At 33.1% G+C, this 13993-nt stretch overlaps 1 long non-coding RNA gene across 1 annotated transcript; it reads right to left on the minus strand.

Moving 5' to 3' along the window:
* Nucleotides 1-2960: 2960 nt before the first annotated feature.
* LOC128556064 (uncharacterized) lies at nt 2961-7150 on the minus strand. The gene is made up of 4 exons (XR_008370418.1): nt 7021-7150; nt 6152-6230; nt 4483-4618; nt 2961-3986 (listed from the first exon to the last, which is right to left on the minus strand). It is a non-coding gene; the product is annotated as an uncharacterized LOC128556064 (long non-coding RNA).
* Between the last annotated feature and the right edge of the window lie 6843 nt (nt 7151-13993).

The following is a 13993-nucleotide window of genomic DNA, read 5'->3' on the forward strand; positions in this document are numbered from 1 at the left end:
ATATTTTATAATTCATAACAGCGCGTCACAATTACCACAAGGAAATTTAAAAAAAAAACAAAAAAAAACAATCCACTAACGTGTTATTCTAAAAATCATAAGTGTTATTTATGATAAACAAAGTAACAGAGATAGCTGTTGTCCTCGAGCCGTCCGACATTCTTCAAATTTCCAGATGATTTAAAAAAGAAGATCATGTTAAGTCAACACCGTGATGAAATTCAACTAATACGATAAACGCAGCTAAAACTATGCATGTAGGCTTTTTTCTTCCAAAATAACAACCATATTTACTTGGAAGCGTCTTATCGCCCTGAATTTGGTACAACTCATTGTAGCCAGTGTTCACTATTTCACACAGTTTCTTTCGTCGCGCGGCCGGAAGAAGTTTTTAGCATATGCGCATTCAATAGCGGAAGTGTTTTTGAATCGTATTCAGTAATCGTTGTCACTTGTGATATCCTCGTCGCTGCTGGCACCCTCGTCGTGAAGTTTTCGCCCGAGTTTTAATATTTGCACTTTCTTCAGCTGAGCATAGTTGCAGTATGCTGTCAACATGCCTTCTATTACCAATTTTCGGCTGCGCAATGAACACCGGAAGAGCTTGTTGTTGTTGTTTTTAGCAGACAAGTAACGTTTACTGATTTCATCCAGTTTTGCATTCAGCTGAAGAATTTGATCGCAAGCTCGATGAAATCTGGACAGCTCTATGTTGTGACGATGATAAATTTCGCTTTTCGTTTCCATAATTGTTTGTTTTACTTGTACACTTTTTTAAGTGTGTTTATTTTTTGCAGGATAGTTGGAAATAATTTTCACACAAACACATTAAGAACTTATATACTCTTAAACATTTATCTCATTAAGACTGAGTTAACTCAAATAAAATGGCACACTCACTCTAATGTAAAAAAAAAAAACAACTTAAGTACAAGCTGTGAAAAGAGATTGACGGCATTTGTTCTTGGCAGTGTATAAATACGGAAATATACGTTAGTTTCGGTGTGAAAAACACTACGGACGGCTTTTATTCACAGCTGTTGATTTTTTTAAAGATCAACATCGGCCACTGCTTTCTTGTTATTATTATATCATGAAAGTTATTATATATTCCGTCTGCATTCGATTTGCAACTAAAAGCTGATGAACACTTGCACGTTGATTAAAAAAGAGAATGCATCAGTAAAACCATTTCAGTAGCACCGGGTATGGTAGAGTGACAATGATCAGAAAAGTCCCCTATTTTAGGAATAGGTGCGACCCCGCTGTTAACAAGGCATGTTATATACCAAAATGTTTGGCAATATCTTTAGTATCTGGAACTGTCGGCATAAATTGGCAAATATGGTGGCGTTCCGAGAAATCCAAAATGGTGTCCAAGATGGCCGCCATAAATTGCCAATTCCGTGAAAATTGTATGTAACAGTGTTGGAGTTTTATTTATAAAGGTAATGCTAAATATTTGCCTGGATATTATTTGTTTCATAATGTACTTTATATTGGAACATAGCATAGACCACATCACGGTCAAGGTCATTTCAAGGTCAAAGTGCAAAAATACCTAAAAAATGATATTTCCTCTCTATTGTTTCTTATTTTAAATGATTTTCACATTCACTTTGATCACAAATATAATAGCAAAACTGGTAATTGCATGTTTTTTATTTAAAAGTTATATTTTTAATAAAGAGTATTCATATGTTGTGGACACAAATACTTTTCATACCAGTACATGGTATCTAAAATTGACCAAATAATTCGCTGTTTCCGTAATATCAAAAGGTGAGGTGGGACCCCTCTGTTAACAAGACATGCTATATACCAAATTGTTAATGCTTGTAATATCTGGAACTGCCAGATGGCCGCCATAAATAATCAGTTCCGTGAAAATTGTATGTAACAGTATGGGGTTTCATTTATAAAGGTAATGCTAAATATTTGCATGAATATAATTTTATATTATAATGTATCTCAAATTGGAATATAGCAGTGATCACTTCAAGGTCAAGGTCATTTCAAGGTCAAAGTACTTTAAATACCTTAAAAATTTATATTTCCTCATTTTTTTCTCTAATTTTAAAATATTTTTACATTCTCTTCGGTTACAAATGTAATAGCGAAATTTGTAATTGCATGGTCTTCATTAAAAGTTGTATTTTTGGTAGAGTATTCATATAATGTGGAAATAAATATTTTTCATACCCGTACATGGCGTCCATATTTGCTCCAAAACCGCTCTGTTCATGAAAATTAATTTTCAAATGTTACAGATTAATTTTAAAGATATAGCTAAATGTTTGCAGGGATATTATTTATTTTCATGATATATATCAAATTGACATACAATGTTAACCACTTCAAGGTTAATATTAAGGTTGGTTCAAGGTCAAAATACAAAAATTACCCCGAAATTAATATTTCTTCTGTATTTGTCTTCTTTTGGAAGATTTTTTTATTATTTGTATACTCTTTCTTTTATAAATTTACTTTTGATAATGAGTATTCATGTTTTGTGAAAACTCCAGTACACGATGTCCAAGATAAATCGCAGTGTCCATGATAGTTTAATGTCTTATTGCGACAGTTTCATTTTAAAGTTATAGCTAAAGGTTTAAATCTTGTTGTGCAATATACTTTGATCATCTGTTGAATTTTTTAATGTCAACAGACATTTATGAAAGAATATTTAGAATGGTTATCTGCTAATGGTAAAATACTGCAAACAGCTTTGGTCAAGTGGTGCATCATCTAATATCATACAAAAATATTTAAGCCTTCCATAAATGGATAATGATTTCAGTGAATTCAAATCTCTCTTTTATAATAAACAAATTAAAAATACTCAAGTTATTGAATTGTTTATGAAGAGGTGTTAAAACATATACATTGTATTAGAATATCACTTTAAAACATGGGTACTGAAAAATGCAACAATTTGCTTGTCTATTGGATGCAGTGCTTCCAGTAGTTTTAATGAATCACATGAAATTTTGCAATATTTGAAAAGGATTGACAAAAGGCTAGATAATGTAGAGAGCAAATTAACCAAGTTGGATTCGCTGGAATCAAAGGTTTCTAGTATTGACTCAGATGTAAAGAAATTATGGATATATGTTCAAGATAATATTGTCAGTAACGATGAAAAAGTAGATACGTGTATGGATAAAGTCGATGAACTTCAATTTGCCTTAGGGCAGGCCAATGACTGTATAACCAGGTTGAGCGAAGTTCAAGAAAAATATAACAGTGAAATGGACTATATGCGTGCACAGTCAATGCGCAATAATCTTATAATAGGTAATGTCCCAGAGGCTATGAATGAAAAACAATCCGTAACAGAAAACAAGGTGCGTGATTTTATGGTCAAAGACATGGGTATCCAACAAAGTGTGGTAGATCAAATACATATTGAACGCGCACATCGTTCTACATATCCGCCTGATGGTTGCAATAGCGCTGATTTCACATACGACGACGATTCTACCGACGAAAGTCCCCGTCCCTATGGTCCAGCACGCAAGCCCCGTAACATTATTGTCAAATTTACGTCTTTCAAGGACAGAGAGCGTGTTCGCAATGCCAGTAGAAATCTTAAAGGTTCGTCCTATTATGAGCACGAGCAATTCCCGAAGGCAGTAAATGAACGACGTAGGGCTTTGATCCCAAAGCTCAAGGAGGCAATAAGCAATGGCAGTAGAGCTTGGCTCAGTTATGACACTCTGTATATTGATGGGGTTGCCCAGCCTCATAATGCTCAGGCTCCTATATCCCAGGCTAGACATGCCTCACGTGACCCTGAAGTTGGGAATCCCAGTACACCTGCTGGCGGACGTGGTCGTGGAAACGGTGCTCGTTCTGGTCGAGGAGACGCACGCGGTGGTCGTGGAAATCGTGGCGGCAATAATCGTGGCAGAAGACACTGAGGTTCTGCGGGGGTGGATCTTCGTATCCTTTCGTGGAACATACATGGCTTGACTAGGGCAAAACTGGAAGACAATGACTTCATTAAATATATAGCAAACAATGATATTTTATTTCTATACGAAACTTGGGCAAGTAAAAATAGTGTTTTTGATATTTCTGGTTTTACATGCGTGAATTTCTATAGGAAATTTCAAAATAGAAGAGCTAAACGTTGCAGTGGAGGTGTTGCAGTATATATAAGAAATGAGTACGTAAAAGGTGTGAAAATTATAAAATCAGTACATGACTCTGTAATATGGCTAAAACTTGAGCATGAATTCTTTGGCCAGGATGAAGATATCTTTATTGCAGGCGCATACATTTGGGTGGAAGGTTCACCAGCATATGACGTAATAAATTGTGACTTTTTTCAGTTATTAGAAACAGATATTATTAATTTTCAAGAATTGGGAAAAGTATTACTATGTGGGGATCTAAATGCAAGGGTTGGTAATACAAGACCTGATTATATTGTCTTTGACAGACCTGTAGATTATTTAGATGGTGAGTTTTATATACCTGATAATCCACTTCCTAGAATGTCAATGGACTCTCACACAAATGCAAATGGTTTAAGACTCCTAGATCTCTGTAAATCCACATCTATGAGAATTGCAAATGGGCGTCTGCCTGGTGATCAAACTGGTACTTTCACCTATGCAAATACAGCAGGGTCTAGTGTTATTGATTATTTACTTTTACAGGAAAACAACTTTGATATTGTTATTAATTTTAGCATTGATAAATTTACAGAACAGTCAGACCATGCGCCTATTTCCTTTGATATTTGTTGTCATAATTCTATAACAAATAACAACAGTGATGAACAGAAAACGCAGTCAGTTTACCTGGAATGAGCAGTTAAGAAATGATTTTAGAAGGAAATTAATTTCAGTTTTACCAGAATTGAATAATGTGGTACAAAATATTGATATTAGTCAAAAAGAATCTGTTAATAATAGTGTTAATGCTTTTACAGGTATCATCAGAAATGTAGGTGACCATTGTTTGCCAAAGAATTGAAAAGTAATACTCAGCCTCGTTATGATAATTCTTGTACGTTAAGTAGAAAAGCAGACTGGTTTGATGATGAGTGTATTGCAGCAAAGTCATTATATACAACAGCTCTATATCAGTATAATATATGTAAGTCTGACCAGAATAGAATAGCTATGTGTAACAAAAAAACAGCATACAAAACACTTATCAGAAAAAAGAAGCGTAGATACGAATATAATAAACTTAAACAGATTGAAAAGCTGAGACATGCCAAACCAAGAGATTTTTGGAAATTATTTTCAAAAAAGAAATCTAAACAGAGTAACATAAAAGTAGAACAGTTTTTTGAATATTTCTCCAATTTAAATTCTGATTTATCAGGCACAACAGTACTGGAAGCAGAGGATTTTTGCTCTGCTGGAGAATGTGATCCGGATGATGCTATTTTTGAGGAGCTTGATGTTATAATTACTCTTGGTGAAATTAAGTCAGTTTTAAAGACTCTAAAACGTAGCAAAGCATGTGGCATAGACTGTTTGTTAAATGAGTATTTTATTGAGTCATTTGATATCATAGGAGGGCATCTAGTTGATCTGTTTAATTCTGTTTTGAATTCAGGTTATTTTCCAGACCAATGGTCTGAGGGAATTATTGTTCCGCTGTTTAAAAAAAAAGATGTTAACGATGTAAACAATTACAGAGGCATTACTCTTGTTAGCTGTCTTGCAAAAATATTCACTGGTGTATTAAATACTAGAATAAATTCTTGGATTGAAAATAATGATATTTTAAGTGATAATCAATTTGGTTTTAGACGCAATAGATCTACAGTCGATGCAATTTTTGTGTTAAATGCAGTTGTACAAAAATTTTTGAGTGATAAGGGTCGTTTGTATTGTGCTTTCATTGATTTAAAAAAGGCATTTGACAGCATATATCTAAATGGGTTATGGTTTAAGTTTGCAAAGTTAGGTGTTACAGGAAAAATGTTAAATATTATACGCAGTATGTACCATAAAGTCAAATCTTGTGTACAGGGTTGTAAGACATACTCAGAAATTTTTGAATGTGCTGTTGGTTTACAGCAAGGTGAAGTAATGTCACCAGTTCTGTTTTCATTATTTTTAGATGATTTAGAATTATTTTTGCAAAATGATCAGACTTGCGGATTAACGATAGATGATATTACCTTTATACTGATGTTGTTCGCAGATGATATGGTCATCTTTGGTAAAACACCAGAAGACCTTCAGAATAGTTTAGATTTGCTGAAATTATATTGTGACAAATGGGGGTTAGCTGTTAATACAGAGAAAACTAAAGTTATGATATTTAGAAAAAGGGTTAACATTAATAATGATGAACACTGGAATTATGGGGGCACTGACCTAGAACTAGTAAATAATTTAAATTATCTTGGGAATGTTTTTAATTACACAGGAAATTTTACATTAAATCAGGAATATCTAGCTGGAAAAGGTCTAAAAGCTCTGAATGTATTAATGATAAAAATAAAACAACTACAACTGAAACCAAAAACAGCATGCCAATTATTTGATGCCTTTGTAGGGTCTACGTTAAATTATTCATGTGAAGTATGGGGTTACTCCAAATCAAAAGAAATAGAAAGAATTCATTTGAAATTCTGTAAGCAATTATTGAATGTAAAAAAATCAACAAGTAACATGGCAGTATATGGAGAACTTGGCAGATACCCCTTGTATATAAACAGATATGTAAGAATGATTAAATTTTGGTGTAAAATTATAAATTAGCAATAACATCATTATTAATACAATGTATACAGAATTATTCAATATGATAGGTACATCTAATGGCAAAAATTGGGCAAATGAAATAAAGTTACTTTTAGACAACTACGGATTTTCTTATGTTTGGAACAACCCAAATACTACAAACCTGAAAACTTTTCCAATTGTGTTTAAGCAAAAAGTCTATGATAATTTTGTACAGACATGGAGCAATAATTTATTACAAAATACTGGTACATTGTTTCTATATAGGAATTTTAAGACATTATTTAATTATGCGGATTACCTTAATTTATTGCCTGTCAAACATCGAATTGCTCTGTCAAGGTTAAGACTGTCATCCCATAAACTACGTGTTGAAACTGACCGGTATTCTCGGAATAGAATTGATCGCCAACTCCGTTACTGCACAAACTGTAATGAAAGAGATATTATTGAAGATGAATACCATTTCATATTAAAATGTAAAACATATGAACAATTAAGAAAGACATATATTAAGCCATACTTTTTTAGGAATCCTAGTGTATTTAAATTTAACGCATTAATGGAATCAAAAAATCCTAGAATCCTCAGAAATTTAGGTAGATATGTATATGAAGCTTTTGCCCAGAGAAACCAAGTGCTAAATATATTATAGTTTTACTCTTTAAACATTTCCTGTTTTGTTCGTTTTGTTCGTTTTGTACATGACATAGATTGTTTAAGTATGTACACACTAGTTATTAGTGTAAGATACATGTAAATACCAGTGTATATAATGATATATGTACAGTTCACTATTCAGAAATGAATAGTATTAGTTAGAATCCTACATGTTTCATGTACGTGTTAGAAGGTTATGGTCATATAAGGCTCTAGTTTTACAGATTTAAAATACTGTCTATTTGCCAATTGTTATATTATATAAACTTTGCCCATTTATTAAGCATAACATATGATGCATATTAAGATAGAACTATCTTTGTTGCCTTCAGTTTTGTTAGAATTACTTCCCTTTTTCAGATTTTAATGATGCATAATTTTTGAAGTCCAAAACAAGTATGTTTTAATGCAATGTTTAAAACAGAAAATGGTTCAATGGATTTCTATTGCTCCAAACTTGTGCGCCAATACCTTTATTCTATATATTTAGGGTTAATACTTTGTTTCTAGTGCAGATGTATGAACATTTTTTTACAACTAACATTTTTCTATAATGTTGTAAGTGAAAGCACAATAAAATGTATACATTCATGTACTAGCGCAATAATTTAGAGCATTTGAAAACTATTGAACCCTTTTTTGTTTTAAACTTAGCATTAAAACATATGTTTTTTGGACTTCAAAAATTATGCGTCATAAAAATCTGAAAAGGGGAAATAATTCTACCAAAATAGAAAGCGACCAAGTTATTTTTATTTCAATATGTATCATTTTTAATGCTTAATAAATGGACCAAGTCTGAAGAAAATATCTTCATTATTTTTCAAGAAATGTTAGTTTTTATGTCGAAAGCCCGATCGGGCAATGTTACCAGCCTGATTAAGCAAAAAAATATTGTAATCTACACATTATTGTATTAAACTATACTTTTTTGGTTAATAATGTTACCTACCTTATCATCCCAACTTTGTAGATCTAAACCATTTAAGATCTTGTATAATTATCCATCTTTACAGTAAACAGTCAAATACACAACTCTGGAGATCATATCCTGTAACAGAAAGCATGTACAAATTATTAATGTGCTAGATCTATTTCTTCTTTTTATGACATTATGGACAAGTGTGTTTACTGTTTTAATGAAATTTGACTGTAAATAAAAATATATACATTATAATTATAAATCATAATAATGAATGTAAATCTAATCTGTCATATATGTACATCTAAATGGAGCATAGTTAGTCCATCTATTGGTAATCTGGTGACAGTGTATGACGGATTTGACATATGTGTTACCATAATTATAAACACGTGTTGCACTGTACCACGCAACCCTGTTGTGACGGAAGCAAAATGATATTTTATCACTTTCTATGAAAGTGTGAGACAAAAAGACAATTTAAAAATTTAAAACATTTACATTTTGTACCTCTCACAATTACTTACCCGAGTTTTTAGTCAATTTTTCCTTCGAACAAAACATCCGCTTGTTTATGATCCCATGCGCTCCACTCAAACACAAGGTGCGCACGACCTGATTATTGGATTTCCTTATATGGTACTGATTACTATAGTTGTGTAATACAAATTTAGTACAGATATTTCGATTGGCTACTGCATACGATCTAGTAGTAAAAATATTTAATCAATGAATCTTGTTAATAATGATAGGCCTACATTACTTAAATTGTATTAGCTACTGTGACTACTATTTTTTGTTTTTCTCTTTGTGTTAGTTTATATACGATTGAAAGAAGTTCATTCTTAGGGCCACCCTCAGAATTTATATTATTTATTACTTAGATTTTGATCTGTATTTTTTGTATATATTATAATTATTACGAATTGTATTGGTATGACGAGAAACTGTAGTTTATATACGATAGAAAGAAGTTCATGCTTAGGACCACCCTCAGAATTTATATAAGTTATTACTTAGATTTTGACCTGTATATTTTTGTATTTATTATAATTATGAATTGTATTTGTATGACGAGAAACTGTATAAGTTTAAGTCAAATAAAACATTCTTCTTCTTCTTCTTCTTCTTCTTCTTCTATTTTGAGCAAAGACAAGTAATCAAGCAAAAAACATTAACAGACTCCATACTACATCGCTAATTTTCAGAATTTTTTTTGTTGCAATCATAATGTCAATTTAATGGAAGGGGTGAGTTCTAATATGGGAATGGACTGAAACTGCACTCATTTCCTTCTTTCAACTCTAAAATGCTTACACTTGAAAAGATAATGAAATTCATCACCTAAAACATTTTGGTTGCATAGATTACAAGTTCTAAGATTTCTATCTATATTAAGGAATCTTCCCTTTTCGATAGGTAATTTGTGATTCATGCACCTGAATTTACAAGAAGTATTAGCTGGATCCAATGACAAAATGCTGAAATATTTTTCAAAAACAAAATCCTCTTTATAAATACGATAACTGAGACATTTACTAGAGTTGGTTACTGTATTTCTCCATTTTTGAACAAACTGGTCTTAAAGCATGGAGTTAACAATATTCCTAAACAAAGTTGGTGACAAAACTTGTTGGTCTAACCATACATTTGACAAACCAAGATTATCCCAGTTGAATGTGTTCTTAATATACCGAGTCCGGTCTAAATTCACATTTTCTTGTGTGTATAGCATCAGGAGAGGGCCAATACGGAGAAGTGACTTGAGTTTGATTTTAAACGACGACACTTTTAACATAAGAATGAGACAGTTACAATACTTTCCACAGTTTTGACAAAAATGCCATCTAATAGATTTTTGTAATAACCAAGTACGTGGGGTGTCAGTTTAGTCAGTATTGAAAAGTTGACTAATAATATCATCATTAATCAAGTGATTTCACATTGACCTAGTTATTTGTCCTCGGAAAATCGTATTGGCCCTCAGCCTTCGGCCTTGGGCCAGTACGAATACCCTTGGACAAAAAACAAGGCCAATATGAAAACACATGACTAATAACATTATAATTATGGACCGGTAATTTGTATAGAGTCATACAATTATTACTCGACTTCAAAGACTGACCAGGGAAGCTTCTAAAGTTAGAGCGTCTTTTCTGTGTTGCATGATCCTCCAACTGAAATCATATGGATTAGCGGTGGCGGCTAGGAGTAAGCTTAAATATAAATACGTGTGACGTTGCGTACGCTGTTGGCGAACATCGGAAATTTTTCAGTTTCGTTCACTTCAATGTTTCATGAAATTCGTTTTAGAAATACGGTTGTTTATCTTCTTATATCACAAGAAAGGCAAACCAATCTCCCTGTTAGTAAATATGATCGCATTTACGTTTAACAATTAGTAAAAATTTAATTCGACATAGAATCATAGAAAACAACACTAAGACGTCATGTAAGATGTAACATAATTCACCAATGCGCATTATTTAATGGCTTGGTAAATTCATAAAATTATTTGTTCCGTCAAATAAGAAGACTCGGTGACGTGACGTTAACTATATTTGACGTCATTGCAGTCATTTGCTGTTCAATACTTCCTGTAACAAACAGGAAGCAAAAGACAGATCCAACTTAAAACGTAAGATTTAATGTCTTCCCTCGACCGGATTTGTTAAAATTTCTGTATTTTCTTTAACTATTGTATGCTTTCTATAATATTTATTTTGACAAAAGTACATAAATTCTACTTTTGAATTAGTAAGTTTTTGTCGTATATTGACTTTGATAATGGCGTTTAATATATGTATACTTTAATCTAGCCGCGATGTCACACGTGTCAAAAAATGCAAAACATGAAATTACGAAGTTGTTACGTGCCGAAATATTTAAAGAAATATGTATTTGTTTACAAAACAGCGACTACAGTCTGAAAGTACATACAATTGTCTGCAAATTGATATGCATAAGTCTTACGTTGAATATGAATTAAATTTAACACATGAAAATTGCAAAGTCTAGCCGAGATGTCACAGCCGTGAAATTAATGTAACGTTGACGTTACGTTGGAAAACTAAATAATGTATATGTATTACAATTGTATCTGAAGACCGCAATATAATTCACTGTCTGACAAATAATTATATTGAATAAATATTATATAGTACATCTATATCAAATATTTCCTTAAATATCGAAACGACATGATTTACGAAAACTGTAGTCCAACCACCCCAAGTAATCCCTTTAAAGTCTAAACGGCTAAACACGACGATAACGTCAGTTACGCTAATGTGCGCCAACAATGAACGTAACGTCATGTGAGATAAGGTGGGAATAGCTTATATGGAAGTACTTTTTAGAAACATGCAGGCTGGCGCGTAGCTGAAATCCTTTGCATAGTATCCATGGGTAATGAATGCGTGTTCGTGAATTTTCAAGGACGTCGACTTGTACATTTTTATCTCATACCTTTTATATATTTCAGTAAAAAAAAAAACAGTTAACGGAAAAAAAATGCTCTCTCTGAATAAATTTGTACGGAAATATGCTACAATAACTTAACTTAATCTACGCATATTTCGAAAAATACATGTCGCCGATTTTATTTAGGCATTAGTGCATTAGTGCTTCATAATTGATTACTAAGTTTTCATAACTTAAAATAGTAGCCTGGAAAATTTAAGTCTCAATTGATTCGACTTTACGTTAGTTCTTTCTTATCCTCAGAAAAATAATGTATGTTTTATGTAAAATAAGAAAAATCAGTTTTGTTTTGTTGTGCTAAAATCTCGTGTATCAATTCGATGACGTCAGAATCTGTGCTGTTCTGCTGTAGGAAGGGATCCAAAAGTTGGAAAGATTACGGTGCAGAAAACTACAGAAAGTATTTTCACAATGGTATTTGAAAGAAGACACTAGGAATATCTTAAAATAAATAGTTGCGTACAATTTACATATGGAGTAGGCAATTATTGAGACGCTATTTTATAAACATTTAATTTATGGAAACTAGTAACACGCTAACGCCATTTCCCAACAGATTTATTAATTCTTTGATATAACTAATCATAAAAACAGTTATCTTCATTTAAACAGGCTGTATAGATTAAGGTAGTCTTTCCGTGAGCTTAGTAACATACCCTGACCGTCCGTCTCAGCTGGACTAAGCTTAAGGGTACATCGTTACGAAAAACAAGCAATATGGGTCCTTGGATCTGATCTGGCTGTAAACCGTGAGCTTGAAGGGTCATTCCTTCTCTGATGATAATGTTCTTATCTGAGAAGTTTAAATCAAACGCATGTCAACATATAGAGCTAGGCTAAATACGAATATTGGCCCGGGTACTCTGACTAGCGAAATTAACAGTTTTGGATAAAGGTCATACACTCTTCTCAAACGATAAGTATTCATTAATTTAAGCTAAAATCAGAAGTGTAGTTTTGCTCAGCTCCGCGTAAATATCTATCTTTAAATTGTCTCTGTTCCTTTTGTTACTTCTTTAGAAGGAATAAATATTTTGCAAAAACAGAAAACTAATGAGGGTGGAATTCTCCAATATCAATATATTTCATTCCACCACGCGCGTGTGTATGTGCGTAAAGCGTAGTTGCGAGAGTGTGCATGCCTGTACGTGCGTGTGCGTGTGCTTTTATGTGTTTATGTGTAAGTGTGCTTATGCGTGCGTGTACATGTGTTTGCCTACGTGTGCAAGTATCAGACTGAAATTTTCCGCGGGTGGCGAAAAAACTGGGCCGTATTTGGCCTTCTTATAAGTAGATAATACACTGACGAGATATGAAAACGCAACAAACATATACCTAAATATATTTTTACTACACAAAGAGACACCTTCAACTGTTCAACACACACACATCTTGATATTCTATTCCTATTGTGTTAATTTTGCGGTCTGTTGTGTTGATTAAATTTGAACACAATGGGAATAGAATATCGAGATGTGTATGTATTGAACATTTCAAGGGGATGCCTTTTATACAACAAAATATATTCAGGCAAATGATTGTTGCGTTTTCATATATCGTCAGTTTATATTCTAGAATGTTAAATGCTCTCATCAATGACGCCGTGCTATGATGCTAGCCCGGATGGCGTTAGTGAAAAGAAGCCATAATAAAAATGTTTACAAGAATATACGGACATAGAATTTATGGTGCGTAATTTTGAGGGTAATGTTTAAGGCAGTTTCAGTACATAAATTTGGTGTAAAATATCCGGACCGCCGAAATCAGCCCAAATCCCGAATTTTGCACAGGTCCCGACCTGTGGAAAATTGACGATTTTTCAGGGTACCGTTGCAGGCCGTTCTGGTACAAATGTTTCAAAGTAGGTCACTGCTTGGTGTTCTAGGACCATCCTAGCATCAATTGCAAGTAAAATATCCGGACCGCCGAAATCAGCCCAAATCCCGAATTTTGTTTTTTAAAGATACCTGTCCATCACCGCATTTTAATGTTGCTTGAACTCAACGATGAATATGCTGTGGTCTGAGAAGACCAACATTCCTGTAAACTTTAGTGACTCCTACATGACTGAATGAATCCGGAGGCGAAACCCCACGTGCAAAACTGCACATGCTGACCAACATTCCTGTAAACTTTTGTGACTCTAGGTCAAATACTTTTGGAGCTACGCGCGACACAACAATAAAATGACCTATTTTTTACGTAGTCA

The sequence above is a fragment of the Mercenaria mercenaria genome, chromosome 3, assembly GCF_021730395.1.
Source record: "Mercenaria mercenaria strain notata chromosome 3, MADL_Memer_1, whole genome shotgun sequence".
NCBI classification, from domain to species: domain Eukaryota; kingdom Metazoa; phylum Mollusca; class Bivalvia; order Venerida; family Veneridae; genus Mercenaria; species Mercenaria mercenaria.